We start from the raw sequence: 15,157 nt of genomic DNA on the forward strand, positions 1-15,157 counted from the left end.
TCATATTTATTAGAATTTTCTGTTAGCTGGATACTGTTCTAAGTGGGTTCTTTTCTTAAGAGAGAAGGTATCACTCTTTAACCCAAGCTGGAGTACAGTGGAATGATCATAGCAAATTGCAGCCTTAACCTACTGGGCTTAGATCTTCCCCTCTCACTCTCACATGTACCAGGGACTGCAGAGATGCAACCCTATGCCCGGCTAATTTAAAAAACAAAAATTTTGTTTTAGAGCCTCACTATGTTGCCCAGGCTGGTCTCCAACTCCTATGCTCAAGCTACCCTCCTGCCTCGGCCTCCCGAGTACCTGGGATTACAGGCATGAGCCACTGTGCCTGGCTTGTTCTAAGTGCTTTATGTTTATGAAATCACTTAATCCTCATCAAGAGTTTATGAAGTAGGTACTGTTATAATCCCCATTTTTCAGTGGACAAGACTGAAGTAAGGAAATATTAAGGAAAAGTCAGAATTTCATCCAGATATTTGGCTCATACTCTAATCACGAGGCTAAACTGCTTCTCACTTATCTTCATCATAACTTGTGTTTTAAGTCTGGTAGAGGCATAAGAAGTTTAAAAGCAAAGAAGCACAATCCTGAAGAAGTTAGTAAATTTCTCGTGAATGATAGAAATGATAGAAATCTCTTCTTTTTCTGAAGTCCCCATGTTCTTTGTACACAGGGGAACTCGATAGGGCATTCCTGGTGGATGTAATAAAATGAGTAAATGCTGTGATGGGAGGAAATGCCTATTATGTTGTTCTTGGATTAGTTTTGATACAACAAAGGCAGTTTTGTTGTGAGTCAGTAGAGGTAGTGTAGAAAGGTGGAAGTGAGGCCAGGCGCGGCGGTTCATGTCTGTAATCCCAGCACTTTGGGAGGCCAAGGCGGGCGGATCATGAGGTCAGGAGATCAAGACTATCCTGGCTAACACAGTGAAACCCCGTCTCTACTAAAAATACAAAAATTAGCCAGGTGTGGTGGCGCACTCCTGTAGTCCCAGCTAGTTGGGAGGCTGAGGCAGGAAAATAACTTGAGCCCAGGAGGCAGAGGTTGTGGTGAGCCGAGATCGTGGTACTGTACAACAGCCAGAGGGATAGAGCAAGACTCCATCTTAAAAAAATTAATTAATTAACGAATTAATTAAAAAGGTGGAAATTAGAAGAGTGCCAGATCCTAGAGGACTAACGATGGACTTAAACCACAAAAAGTGTAGCTTTGCCATTGAAATAATAGTTTGGGATCTTATTTTGTTCAACTTTCTACCTGAAATTATTTCTTGACATTCATTAGCTTAGCAATGTATCTAACTAAAACTTTTTTTTAATTTCCATTATATTAGATATTTGTTCCTTTTTCTTCCCTCTGAAATGTATCAGCAGTTAGCATTTTTTGCACATAATTTGAAAATCCAGGTGTTATATTCTTACTGCCAGAGGGTCATTCTGTAGGCTCTTTGTAAAATGACTTTAGGATTCACATCTTTCTTATACTTTTCTTAGCCCTTATATTTTATCCAACTAGAAAATTAAACCTCTTCTTAAAAATTAATCCATCTAAGTGTCTGTAAATTAAAGGAATAACTAAAGATTCTTTATTTGGTGTCAAAAACTCCTTGACAACAATAGTATAAAACAAAGCCTGTTTTTAAATGTATTTTGCCCACAGTATTGGAATTTCAACTCTTCAGTAAAATTTGGTTCATATTACTACCTCTATCTTGATTTTCTAAAAATAACTGATACTTTAATATGGTTAATTTTATGCCATCTCGTGGCTTGTCAGAAATGTTTGTATCAAGATTTCAAAGAGTGAACAGATTTCTTGCTGCATTGATTAAGTTTGTAATTTTGGCTATTTTCCCAGCTTCGAGGTCTCTGCTTTGTGTTTATGCAGGAGACTCGTAGCTTAAATTGTACTTTAAGATTTTGTTTCTCATTTTGAAATTAACATATTTATTTAATAAATTTTATAAATTTATTAAATAAGAAATTTAGCAAATTTTATAAATCTTTTTATTCATGTACTGTACAGCTCATCTTATATGCAGATGCAATAATTGAATGTGGATCTTATTTCTAATTACACAGATGTCTTAATATCCACCTTATCATCTCTAACTAAGGATGTGGCTTTTTATTTTGAGGTGGCAACAGAACAGAAAAGAAAGCAGCGAATTGAGTAATGGGCTTAGCATTGCTGCTGCCTGGTTGTGTATCTTCGGTAAACTTCTTTGGGATTTGGTATTAATTTGCAAGTCTTTGCAGTTTAGAGAGTTAAATATGACTGAATGGCTGAACAAATTTTAATAGTATGTGCTGCTTTTATACTACTCATTTACCCAGTAGACATTTAATTGACCACCTTCTAAATGTGAGGCACTATTCTTGCCATTACAACTTTGGAGTCTGCTAACATTCTGAAACTTCCACTATCAACTTGTAACATTTACTTTCCCCTCCCTTACCCGGATGGACATTTCTTATCAGTAAGGTCACAGAGGGAGAAGAAAAAAAATCCCATGGCTAGACTTCCTGCTCTTAACATGCAGAGGCAATTAAGTTATGAGGGGACACATAATATTTTGGATTTCTGCCTTCTTCCTTCCATAATTTTTTTTAAAAAGGTTCATATGTTTTGCATATGTCTTATGTAACAGTAATCTGCATTATGAACTTAAATAACAAGGATCACTATTTCACATATTTGGAGATTGACCACAGCAGTAATAAGTAACTCTTATTAAATAACCGTATACACCATTTTTCATGTAAAATTATTATTTGGATGCATCCCTTTCAGAAAAGACTTAGGTTCTTTTAAATGTCACTGTGATATTTACTAGGAAGCTCAGTTTAAGATGCAGCAATTAAGGCTGTGTGTGTGTGTGTGTGTGTGTGTGTGTGTGTGTGTGTGTGTTTTTAAGTTCAGCAAATATATGTGGACAGCTTATGCTTAAAATTATATTTATGGGAAAGCAGACAATTTTATTAGTGCCTATATTTTTCTAGTTCAGTGTTTGTCAAACTTCAAGTTTTAACATGTTGATCATGAAACCCATTGAATTGTTAGCAGTATTTTAAAAGGAAAGATTAAAAAACCAGAAAGTGAAATATCAGCATATACCAAGTACTAAGTATTGTTTACTAAACTTTGGTTTTATTTAAGTACCTATCTGTATACTATGTCGGTGAGAAAGATTTCTCAGCATTTTTAAAAAAAAATATTTCAAAAGCTAAAAAAAAGTTCGAAAACCAGTTTATAAGTACACCTGGGTTACATAAAGATATGCTTCCTGTGACGTAAGATGCAGTTGAGGGTGAGAATGAGGATGCACTCATAAACTTCTGCAAAAGCATAAGGATATGAATGCTGGGAGCAAAGTAGTGCTCACCACTTCTGTAGTTTTCTATTGCAGCATTTTAAGTAATATAGGAACAAGTGGACTGGAACCAAAGGCAAACAGGGATAGTGATGGTGAACGGTAGGATTGCATTCGTTGTCAAAAGGCTAAGTGCATATGCGTATGTGTGGGAGAAGGCGTCATGTAATAGTTCTTAACCTACTCTGAGGGAAGGTTGTCCACATTTCTTAAAGTATACATGTAAACCAACAATGAAATTGTTTTTTAGGCACTATTGCTTAGTGGTAAGAAGTGTCTTGAGAAGCAAAGTGCTAGACTTTGATTCCCTGTTCTACTGCTTGCCAGCTGTGACTTTGGGCCTGTTTAACTCTTTGCACCTTGTTTTCCAAATTGATGATGTGGAGATAACAATACCTGTCTCATTGTATTGTTGTGAGGATTTTATGAACTAATATGTGTAATGTCCTGAGAACAATGTCTGGCTCACATTAAGTTAATTAAAATTAGCTGTTCTTACTGTTATTATTAGACATGAGCTAGATAAAAGTGGCCTCTGCATGGGAAAGATTATTTTAATTCTGATGTAGTCCAGCTTACCTTTTTTTTTCTTTTGTCTCTTGTGCTTTGGTGTCATATCTAAAAAACCAGGCCAAGCTCAAGATCACAAAGCTCAAGATCACTCCTGTATTTTATAGTTTTTGCTCTTTAGATCTAGGATCCATTTTGAATTAATTTTCATATATAGTGTGAGGTAGGGGTACAGTTTCATTCTTTTGCATGTGGATAGCCAGTTGTCCCCACATCATTTATTCAAAAGACTATTCTTTCCTCACTAGAAAAAATATTTCTTTAAAGAATAATGAATACTTTTTTTTTCTTTTTAACTGCTGTCACTCAGTTGGAAAAAGAATAGTGAATAATTTTAAATAACTCTAGGTAAATTTAAGTCTTTTTGTTTAGATTACACATATTAGGAAATAATGGATTTGTATTTCCATAGGTGTGCTTGACCTTTATAAAGTTCCCGGTCTCTGGAAAAAATAACATAAGGCAAAACAGTCTTCTTAGTAGAGATACCTTTGCAAGAAAGTTGCAAGCCAGTTTTAGTTCATCAATTGGATAATTTTTCCTGCTTACGGGAGGTATTTCAGTATTGGTGATATCTGGACTATGAAATGTCCATTGTGGGAAACTTGATCTTTCACCAAGCATTTTAGGAACTTGTTTGTGTCCATATCAGGCATAACGAATTAAGTTATTTGTTAAAAATACAGGAATTTTGACTGGGTACGGGGCTCATGCCTGCAATCCCAGCACTTTGTGAGGCTGAAGTAAGTGGATCAAAAGGTCAGGAGTTCAAGACCAGCCTGGCCAAGGTGGTGAAACCCTGTCTCTACTAAAAATATAAAAATTAGCTGGACATAGTGGCACATGCCTATAGTCCCAGCTACTCAGGAGGGTGAGGCAGGAGAATTGCTTGAACTCGGGAGGTGGAGGTTGCAGTGAGCCAAGATTGTGCCACTGCACTCCAGCCTAGGCGACAGAGCAAGACTCCTTCTCAAACAAAGAAACAATGCAGGATTTTTGTTCAATATACAGTTGTAGAAGAACTCATTGTCCAAATTTGTTTTTGTTTTTGTTTTGTTTTTTTTTAAATGGAACCATACTCTGTCACCGAGGCTGGAGTGCAGTGGCACAGTCTCGGCTCATTGCGACGTCTGCCTCCCGGGTTCAAGCAATTCTCCTGCCCCAGCCTCCTGAGTAGCTGGGACTACAGGCGTGTGCCACTATGTCTGGCTAATTTTTGTATTTTTAGTAGAAACGGGGTTTCACCATTTTGGCCAGGCTGCTCTCGAACTCCTAACCTTGTAATCTACCCTCTTCAGCCTCCCACAGTGCTGAGATTACAGGTGTGAGTCACTGCACCTGGCCAGACATTTTTCTTTGCCTTTTTTTGTCATATTGTTAGTCTTTTGGTTAAGTGAGCTGTATTATAACTTAGTCATATGAGTAATATAATGCAGCATGCTGAAGTTTTTTTTGTTTTTGTTTTTGTTTTAATAGAGATGAGGTCTCACTATGTTTCCCAGGCTGGCCTTGAACTCCTGGGCTCAAATGACACAGCCTCCTGCCACAGCCTTCTGATTAGCTGGGACTACACGTGTGTACCTCTGCATCTGACTTTCCTGATGAAATTTTAAATACCCAAATATTTGAGCAAAAATAATGTAGCTTGTGTTTATTGTTTTCCTATTATTTGTCAGATATAGTATTAAATGTTTTACATAATCTGTCTGCAGTCCACATATTATGCTCTAGTATAAGTGGATAACAAAACCAAAGTACTCAAAGAGGTTAATAAGTAACTTGTGCTGGATCACAGAACTAATGGGAGGCAGGGTTGGAATTTGACTCTAGGTGTTTCTGACCTCAAAGTGCATTAAAGTCATGGAATTTCTCTACTAGGCCACCTGTAAGAAAAGTGACCTTTTTCCCAGTTGTTTTTGTTACTGTTTTTCAGCCAGGAGGTAGTAGAGTTAGGTAGTAGAATGGTAGTCACTGGCATCTGGTAGCCCTCCAAAAAAGTTTTTGATTTTTTTTTTTTTTTTTTTGTCTTAAACTTGGAAGCTATTAACTTTCAGGTCATTAACTTTCTTATCATTCAAGAGCTGGGTATTTAGGTAGCAGGAACTATCCTATGTCTTCTTGAAGGTTCAGTTGTTAAAATTAATTGATTCTGATTATCACTGTGCTCAACATTCACATTTCCAGGAGCCAGAGTTTGATTGCTCTAACTTGGATCTAACTTGCGTCTTTAGCTGGGGAGGAGAAGGTACCTTGATTGATAGCTTCACCAGGACGGCATGCAGTGAAAGACAGAAATTTCCTTAAAATAATTGTGTTCTGTTATAGAAAGAAGGGGAAGGAGATACCAAGTAGGCAAAACAATCAGGTTTCATTAAATAAATAATAACACTAATGTGAGGATAACAAATGGATAATATTATTTTAAATTTGGAAATATACCTGGTTATTAGTATTGAATATCTGATAGTGGGGTTGGGGAAAATGTTGAGAATAAAAAAAGACTTAAACTCATAAAAATTAATTGGAAAAGAGGATGGCTAAGCAGATACACATGTTAGATAATGTTCATAATGGCTAACCAATCTGAAGATGTGTTTAAATTGCAGTGTGCCAGATGTGGGGGTGCTTGCCTGCAGTCCCAACTACTTGGGAGGCTGAGGCAGGATGACTACTTGAGCCTAGGTTCAAGGCTATAGTGAGCTATGATTGCACCACTGCATTCCAGCCTAGGTGGCAGAGCAAGACCCCATCTCTAAAAAAACAAAGTAAAAGGAATAAATTGCAGTATGTCATGACAAATACAGTAATCTGAAGTCATTGAAGATGTGCATGTGCATTTAATGATGTGAAATGATTTTTAGAAAGTATGAATGAAAAAAAATCAACTTTTAAGTGTGGCTAATATGATCTTACCTATATGTCACTTACAAAAAATATAAAAGGCTGAAGCCGGTCACCAGTTTAATTGTTCTGTCTTGTTTACTTGATTCCGTTTTCCCCCCTCCCCAGCAATCTACATGTAGTTAGGTAAAATTGGTTCTTCATCTGGCTTATTGCAGAAACGCTAAGCCTGTTTACTTAAAGCTTTTTGAAACCCAGAGACCCATCTTTTGAATGCAAAAGTTTTTGCTATTAAGGATTAGTATTTTCATATGTTTGTTAGCCACATAATTGTCTCCTTTTGGGAAGTGTCTGTTCATATCCTTTGCCCACTTTAATGGGTTGGTTGGTTGGTTGGTTTGTTTCTTGTAAATTTGTTTAAGTTCCTTGTAGTTTCTGGATATTAGACCTTTGTCAGATGGGTACATTGCAAAAATTTTCTTTATTCTGTAGGTTGCCTGTTCACTCTGATACTACTTTCTTTTGCTTTGCAGAAGCTCTTTAGTTTAATTAGATCCCATTTGTCAAGTTTGGCTTTTGTTGTAATTGCTTTTGGTGTTTTAGTCATGAAGTCTTTGCCAGTGCCTATGTCCTGAATGGTATTGCCTAGGTTTTCTTCTAAGGTTTTTATGGTTTTGGGTTTTACATTTAAGCCTTTAATTTGTCGTGAGTTACTTTTTGTATAAGGTGTAAGGAAGGGGTCCAGTTTCAGTTTTCTGCGTATGGCTAGCCAGTTTTCCCAGCACCATTTATTAATAGGGAATCATTTTCCCGTTGCTCGTTTTTGTCAGGTTTGTCAAAGATCAGATGGTTGTAGATGTGTGGTGTTATTTCTGAAGTCTCTGTGTTCTGTTTTGTTGGTCTATATACGCGTTTTGGTACCAGTACCATGCTGTTTTGGTTACTGTAGCCTTGTAGTATAGTTAGAAATAGGTAGCATGATGCCTCCATCTCCTTTTTGGTTCCATATGAAATTTAAAGTAGTTTTATTCTAATTTTGCAAGGGAAGATAATGGTAGCTTGATGGGAATAGCACTGAATCTATAAATTATTTGGGGCAGTATGGCCATTTTCATTATATTGATTCTTTCTATCCATGAGCATGGAATGTTTTTCCATTTGTTTATGTCCTCTCTAATTTCCTTGGACAATGTAGTTCTCCTTGAATAGGTCCTTCATGTCTCTTGTAAGTTGTATTCATCATCACTGATCATTAGAGAAATGCAAATCAAAACCACAATGAGATATTATCTCATGCCAGTTAGAATGGCGATTATGAAAAAGTCAGGAAACAATAGATGTGGTTGAGGCTGTTGAGAAATAGAAACGCTTTTACACTGTTGGTGGGAGTGTAAATTATTTCAATCATTGTAGAAGACAGTGTGGCAATTTCTCAAGGATCTAGAACCGGAAATACCTGTTTGACCCAGCAATCCCATTACTGGATATATATCCAAAGGATTATAAATCATTCTGCCATAAAGACACATGCACACATATGTTTATTATAATACTATTTACAATAGCAAAGACTTGGAACCAACCCAAATGCCCATCAGTGATAGACTGGATAAAGAAAATGTGGCACATATACACCATGGAGTACTATGTAGCTATAAAAAAGAACTAGTTCATGTCCTTTGCAGGAACATGGACAAAGCTGGAAGCCATCATTCTCAGCAAACTAACACAGGAATAGAAAACCAAACACTACATGTTCTCACTCATAAGTGAGAGTTGAACAGTAAGAACACATGGACACAGGGAGGGGAACATCACACACTTGGACATGTTGGGGAGTAAGGAGGAAGGGGAGGGAGAGCGTTAGGACAAATACTTAATGCATGCAGGGCTTCAAACCTAGATGATGGGTTGATGGGTACAGCAAACCACCATGGCACTTGTATACCTATATAACAAAACTGCACATTTTGAATATGTATCTCAGAACGTAAATTAAAAAAAAAAAAAAAAGAATTTGTCTCTTCTGTGGGTTTCAGAAGCCTACATTTGAAATGGGTATACCATAATATCAAGTCGTGTTCTCCATACTCTGCTGTGTATTTCGTTTCCTATGGCAAAGGATGTCTCTGATGAATTGTTGCAGAGAAGGTGTGTGGAGGGGAAAAGAAAATAGAGTTGACTGAGGAAACTTGCTTAGTCTTTCCAAGAGGTATTCCACTGCAGCTCCACTAGTGTCTTCACAAATAAATGAGAACTGCATATGCTTTGAGAAATGGGAAGTCCAGGGTAAATCCTGTCGTTTTAGATTAATAAAATCTAACTGTAAGCAGAACTTTTTCTGAGGAGAGAGAGAAAGGCATAATCAAGGAGGCTGCAGTCTCACTCTACCTTTATTTCACCCTAAAGACATGTCTTTGTCTTCTAGAGTTTCCTCCAGATATCCATTTTAGAAAAGCCGTATTGTCAGGCCTGGTGCAGTGGCTCACGCCTATAATCCCAGCATTTTGGGAGCCCAAGGCGGGCAGATATCCTGAGGCAGGAAGTTTGAGACCAGCCTGGCCAACATGGATAAACCTTGTCTCTACTAAAAATACATAATTAGCTAGGCATGGTGGTACATGTCTGTAATCCCAGCTACTTGGGAGGCTGAGGCAGGAGAATTGCTTGAACCCAGGAGGCGGAGGTTGTGGTGAGCCAAGATTTCACCATTGCACTCCAGCCTGGGCAACAAGAGTAAAACTCTGTCTCAAAAAGAAAAAGAGCTATACTGTCATTTTCCAGTGAACTTTCCTAGTTATATATATATAATTAAATGTATATATAATTTTTTTTTTTTTTTGAGACAGGGTTTCACTCTGTTGCCCAAGCTGGAGACAGTGGTGTGGTCTTTGCTCACTGCAACGTCCACCTCTCAGGCTCCAGCCATCCCCCCGCCTCAGCCTCCTAAGGATCTGGGACTACAGGTGTGTGCCACCACACCCAGCTAATATTTTGTATTTTTAGTAGAGTTGGGATTTCGCCGTGTTGGCCAGGCTGGTCTTAAAGTCCTGGCCTCACGTGATCCACCTGCCTCAGCCTCCCAAAGTGCTGGGATTACAGGCGTGAGCCACCGTGCCTGGCCTCTGAAATATTATTATAGGAAAAAAAAGAGTAGATGTACTTTATGAAGGAGAGAACTGTAATTTATCCTGTGATGGTACCTAAGAGATACATCCTTTATAAATCATGCACAAGATGAAATTGAGAGGTAAAATGGGATAACTTATACTGTTGCTTTTAAAAAATTTAAACATGTATATTATCTCATTTTAGCCTGTGTAAGTCATATCTTGTACAAGTTTAGGTTTCAGAGAACTATATGCAGAGAAACAGTCCAGTAGGATTATTTTAAAGCCATTGTTGTTAGAAAACATAATACCTTTAAAATTACTTCTCATGTAAGGTATGTAGGCATTCTTGTGATCACATTAGAAATACAGTGTCTTCTGCCCAGTTTAGGAGAGAAATTTTCCTTTTCTTTTTCTTCTTCTTCTTCTTTTTTTTTTTTTTTTTTTTTTTTTTGAGACAGAGTCTTGCTCTGTCACCAGGCTTGAGTGCAGTGGCATGATCTTGGCTCACTGTAACCTCTGCCTCCCGGGTTCAAGCGATTCTCCTGCCTCAGCCTCCTGAGTAGCTGGGACTACAGTCATGTGCCACCAAGCCCAGCTAATTTTTTTGTGTTTTTCGTAGACGCGGGGTTTTGCCATGTTGGCCAGGCTGTTCTTGAGTTCTTGACCTCAGGTGATCTGCCCATCTCAGCCTCCCAAAGTGCTGGGATTAAAGGCCTGAGCCAGCATGCCTGGCCTCCTCCCCTTCTTTGCACTACTCAGATTTTCATGTTTGGCAGAACAAATTATAAGAGAAAATATTTGAAATGTCACATACTAAAGTAAATGGATGTTTGAAAATTTTCTGGTTTTCAGAGATTTTGAATTGCTGAATCGTTGTGTAAATTAAGATGTTAAGAGTAGTTTTCACAGAGTAATAATTTGAAAGCCACTGAAAGAATGACACGTGCCTAATGTAGATTTTATTGCACTACTGTACCTGTTTCTACCTCATAAAAGTGAGAACAGGAGTCTGTATTTTCTACTTCGTCGTTTGTGAGTCTGTTGTTTGCTTATTATCTTCATGCTGCAAATAGTCTGGAAATTCTTTAAATGGGTCAAGTGATGTATTATGGATACATGTTAAATGGTATAGAAATTTCACTTTTTATTTTTTGCATTAAGAGCAATGAGATCGGTAGTCCATGTTTCTTCAGCTCTACCCAGAGAAGGGCAATGTAGGGGGTAAGATGAAGTTTGCAAAATATTTTATAGTAGGCTTTTTCCAAAGGTATCTTCAGAGTTACAGAAGTTTAAATATAGCACAAAGAATCCCATATACCCATCACCCTGATTCCTGAAGTGTTAATATTTTACCATATTTGTCCATTATGTCTCTATTCTCCAAGTATTATATGCGCCATTATATGCATAATATATAATATGTAGCATTTTATATAGATATATGGCATGTATGCACTATATATGTTTTTTTCTGAGCCATGTAAAGAGTAAAATGCAAACATAACGTGCTTTTACTCCTAAGTACTTCAGTGTGTATTCCCTCAAGAAAGGACATTTTCTTCTATACAGCTACCGTAGATTTCTACACTTTTCAAAATCAGAACGTTTATATTGATACCATACTATGACATGTCCTGTAGACCATTTTCCAATATGCCAGTTGTCCCACTGTGTCCTTTAGTACAAAAGAAAAAGGATTTTTTCCTGGTCGAGGAGCTAATCCTAGAGCACATGTTACATTTAGCTGTCATTTCTTTTTTAATCTAGAACAGTTCCTCAGTCATTCTTTATCTTTTATAACCTTGACATTTTTGAAGAATACAATCCATTTATTTTGCAGAATTTCCCTTAGTTTGGGTGTGTCTGGTTTTTCCTTACAAGATTCATTTTATGCATTTTTTGGCCAAAATACCATAGAAATACTGTACGTCTTACCAGAAAGCTGTAAGAGGTTTTGATTCTTCCCTGCAAATGCATTTTCTAAATATCACTTTTAATATTATATAGAGAGCAGAGTCAGATTCTCACATTATAAAAGTTCCTGTTATATTTTTTCTCCAATTGCTTTTTCTCAAGAAAATGTGTGGCCTTTCAGGTAGCTTTTACAAAGTGGAAGTTACTACATAAAATTAGGATGGGGGGCAGGGAAGAGCTTTATTAAAGCTCTAAGTTTAAGCTTTTGAATATGTGTTGTATATAAATGAACACGGGCATCATGATGCAGGGATTGGGCCTTTAAACCCTTGGCCAAGAATGATATAAATTATTTATTCTTGGAGTACTTCTGCTAAAACACTGAAGTCAGTGTACTACTCTCTTTTTAGAAGTTTTACACCTTTTATTTTTGGCGCGGGGGATGGAGTCTTGTTCTGTCACACAGGCTGGAGTGCAGTGGCATGATCTTAGCTTACTGCAACCTTTGCCTCCTGGGTTCAAGCAATTCTCCTGCTCCAGCTTCCCTAGTAGCTGGGATTACAGGTGTGCACCATCATGCCTGGCTGATTTTTTGGATTTTTAATAGAGACAGGGTCTCACCCATGATGGCCAAGCTCGTCTTGAACTCCTGACCTCATGATCTGCTGTCCTTGGCCTCCCAGAGTGCTGGGTGTGAGCCACCGCCAGAAGTTTTACACCTTTTCAAAGCACACCTTCTTTTTGTTTTGTTTTTTTGAGGCAGAGTTTTGCTCTGTCGCCCAGGCTGGAGTGCATTGGTGCAATCACAGCTCACTTCATTCTCTACTTCCCAGCCTCCAGCAGTCCTCCCACTTCAGCCTCCCAAGTAGCTGGGATTTCAGGTGCATACTACCATGCTCAGCTAGTTTTTGTAGAGATGGGGTTTTGCCATGTTGCCCAGGCTGGTCTCTAACTCCTGAGCTCAATCTATCCGTCCTCCTCAGTCTACCAAAGTGCTGGGTTTACAGGCGTGAGCCACCATTCCCGGCTTCCAAGGCAGACATTTAAGTTTAATAAATGAGGAGATAAGTGAGAACCCTGTTGGATCTGATAGAAGCAAACAAACATTTATTATTACTGTTACATTGTTTAAAATACTAGCCCCTTCTATGTTCATGTCCTGTTCTTACTACCTCTTAGAATTATTTAAAAAAAAAAACCAAAAAACCCTACTCAATAATTTATTTGACTTATATCTCAGCAGTAATAAAATTAGTTAATAGTATTGGCATCATGGTTCTTTGTGCATTTCTCCCTTATCCTACCCCCAAATTGATTTCAAATGATCTCTTGCTCTAGTCTAAGAATGTTTATATTGATGGGCCGTGGTGGCTCACGCCTGTAATCCCAGCACTTTGGGAGGTCGAGGAGGGTGGATCACAAGGTCAGGAGTTCAAGACCAGCCTGGCCAACATGGTGAAACATCATCTCTACTAAAAATTCAAAAATTAGCCAGGCATAGTGGTAGGCACCTGTAGTTCTAGCCACTTGGGATGCTGAGGCAAGAGAATCGCTTAAACCCAGGAGGAGGTAGAGGTTGTAACGAGCCAAGATCATGCCACTGTACTCCAGCCTGGGCAAAAGAGCGAGACTCCGTCTGAAAAAAAAAAAAAAAAGAATGTTTACAGAGATTAAGAAAAGTTCAGATTCTGGCTTTAACATACATAATTGTTTCTTTATCTGTAAACAGAAGAGAATGAGTTCATTCAAACCAGAAAGACTGCAAAAGTAGTCTGGGAATTTTGCTCCATTACTTAAAAGTTCTATAATAAAATAAACATGTCGTGTGTTTTATTTTTACAAATTTTTAAAACATTAGTATAGAGTGCTACTTCTTATATTCTATATCAAATAATTTTCAGTAATCTCTAGGTAATTTTTGGCATTAAAATCTATATTATAAAATAATTTGAGCATATAATTTATAATCACTTATGCTAAAATCACCTATTTGAAATTATGTATGAGGTTTTCAAAGTTTATAGTGCTTTGGAAAAAATGTAAATGTTTCTTTGCTTATATATCTTTATTATAAGCTGTAGTATGTATCATATAGTTGTCAAGGATGCTGATAGATACTTAGTATTTAAAGGTAACTTGTTTAAAGTTACTCAGCTGTCTAGGACTAGAAGCTGGCTGTTTTGGTAACAGTTTGTTGCTGTGTTTACTTATATGATGATTGGATTCATTAGAATTTCTCTATATTTTCATAGCTATATCCATGGTCCTATGAAAATATTGTGTGTGTGCTTATACATATATGTATAGTAAGTACAAAGTAGAAAATGAAAGTTCATTTTCTGCTTTTGACAATTCTGGTCCCCAGAGATAACCTTTATTAATATATTGTCTCAAGTTTGATCCTACCGTTTTCTCTGTATTCATGAGCATACCTGTGAAGCATAATTTTTAAACCAAAATAAATGTTACACAGTAATGTACATATTAAAAATGCTAATCTACACCTGACCCTTTTTTAAAAACTGCGATATATTGTAGCCAACTTTTTATAGGTATATATTGATCAACCTTATTCCTTTTACTGCTGCATTATATTTCATTGCATAAATGTACATAATTCATTACCAATAGATAAGACATTTCCATGGGTTAGAATTTTTCAGTATTACAAATAATGGTTCAATGAAATATTTAAGTCTTTGTGCACTTGTGGAATTAATTCCTAGAAGTAGAACCCTTATATTTTGATAGGTATTTCCAAATTGCCTCCCAAAATGCTTGTATCTCTTTACTTCCACTGTCAGGTCTAATAATTTTCACTCAGATTATCGTATTCCTTACCCAGTCTGTTTTTTATACTCTAAACTCTTTTTTCTTTTCTTTTTTTTTTTTTTTTTTTTGTTTTTTTTTTTTGAGACAGTGTCTTGCTCTGTGGCCTAAGTTGAAATGCAGTGGTGCGATCACGGCTTATTGCAGCCTCAACCAACCTGGGCTCAAGCAATTCTCCCAACTTAGCCTACTGAATAGGTGGGACTACAGGCGCATGCCACCACCACACCCAGCTCTTTTTTTATATTTTTAGCAGAGATGGGGTTTTGCCATGTTGCCCAAGCTGGTCACAAATTACTAAGCTCAAACAATCCACCTATCTCAGCCTCCCAAAATGCTGGAAATTACAGGCGTGAGACACTGCGCCTGGCCCAAAAACTCTTTTTCTAACAGTAATATAAATTGTCTTTTACAGACTATACTCATATCATATGTTTCTTCTTTCAGAAATAGGTGTTAAGTGTATCTAGCATGGAATGTATCTCATTGTGAAACCGTAGCCTAATTTATT

The 15,157-nt window shown here is 37.3% G+C and overlaps 1 protein-coding gene across 4 annotated transcripts in view; it reads left to right on the forward strand.

The window, feature by feature from the left end:
* The window catches only part of CLCN3 (chloride voltage-gated channel 3), a 100,142-nt gene that overhangs the window by 41,056 nt on the left and 43,929 nt on the right, over positions 1 to 15,157 (forward strand). The gene's annotated exons all lie outside the window — the stretch shown is intronic.

The sequence above is a fragment of the Sapajus apella genome, unplaced genomic scaffold, assembly GCF_009761245.1.
Source record: "Sapajus apella isolate SASKATOON/1434 unplaced genomic scaffold, GSC_monkey_1.0 scaffold39, whole genome shotgun sequence".
Classification (NCBI taxonomy): Eukaryota; Metazoa; Chordata; class Mammalia; order Primates; family Cebidae; genus Sapajus; species Sapajus apella.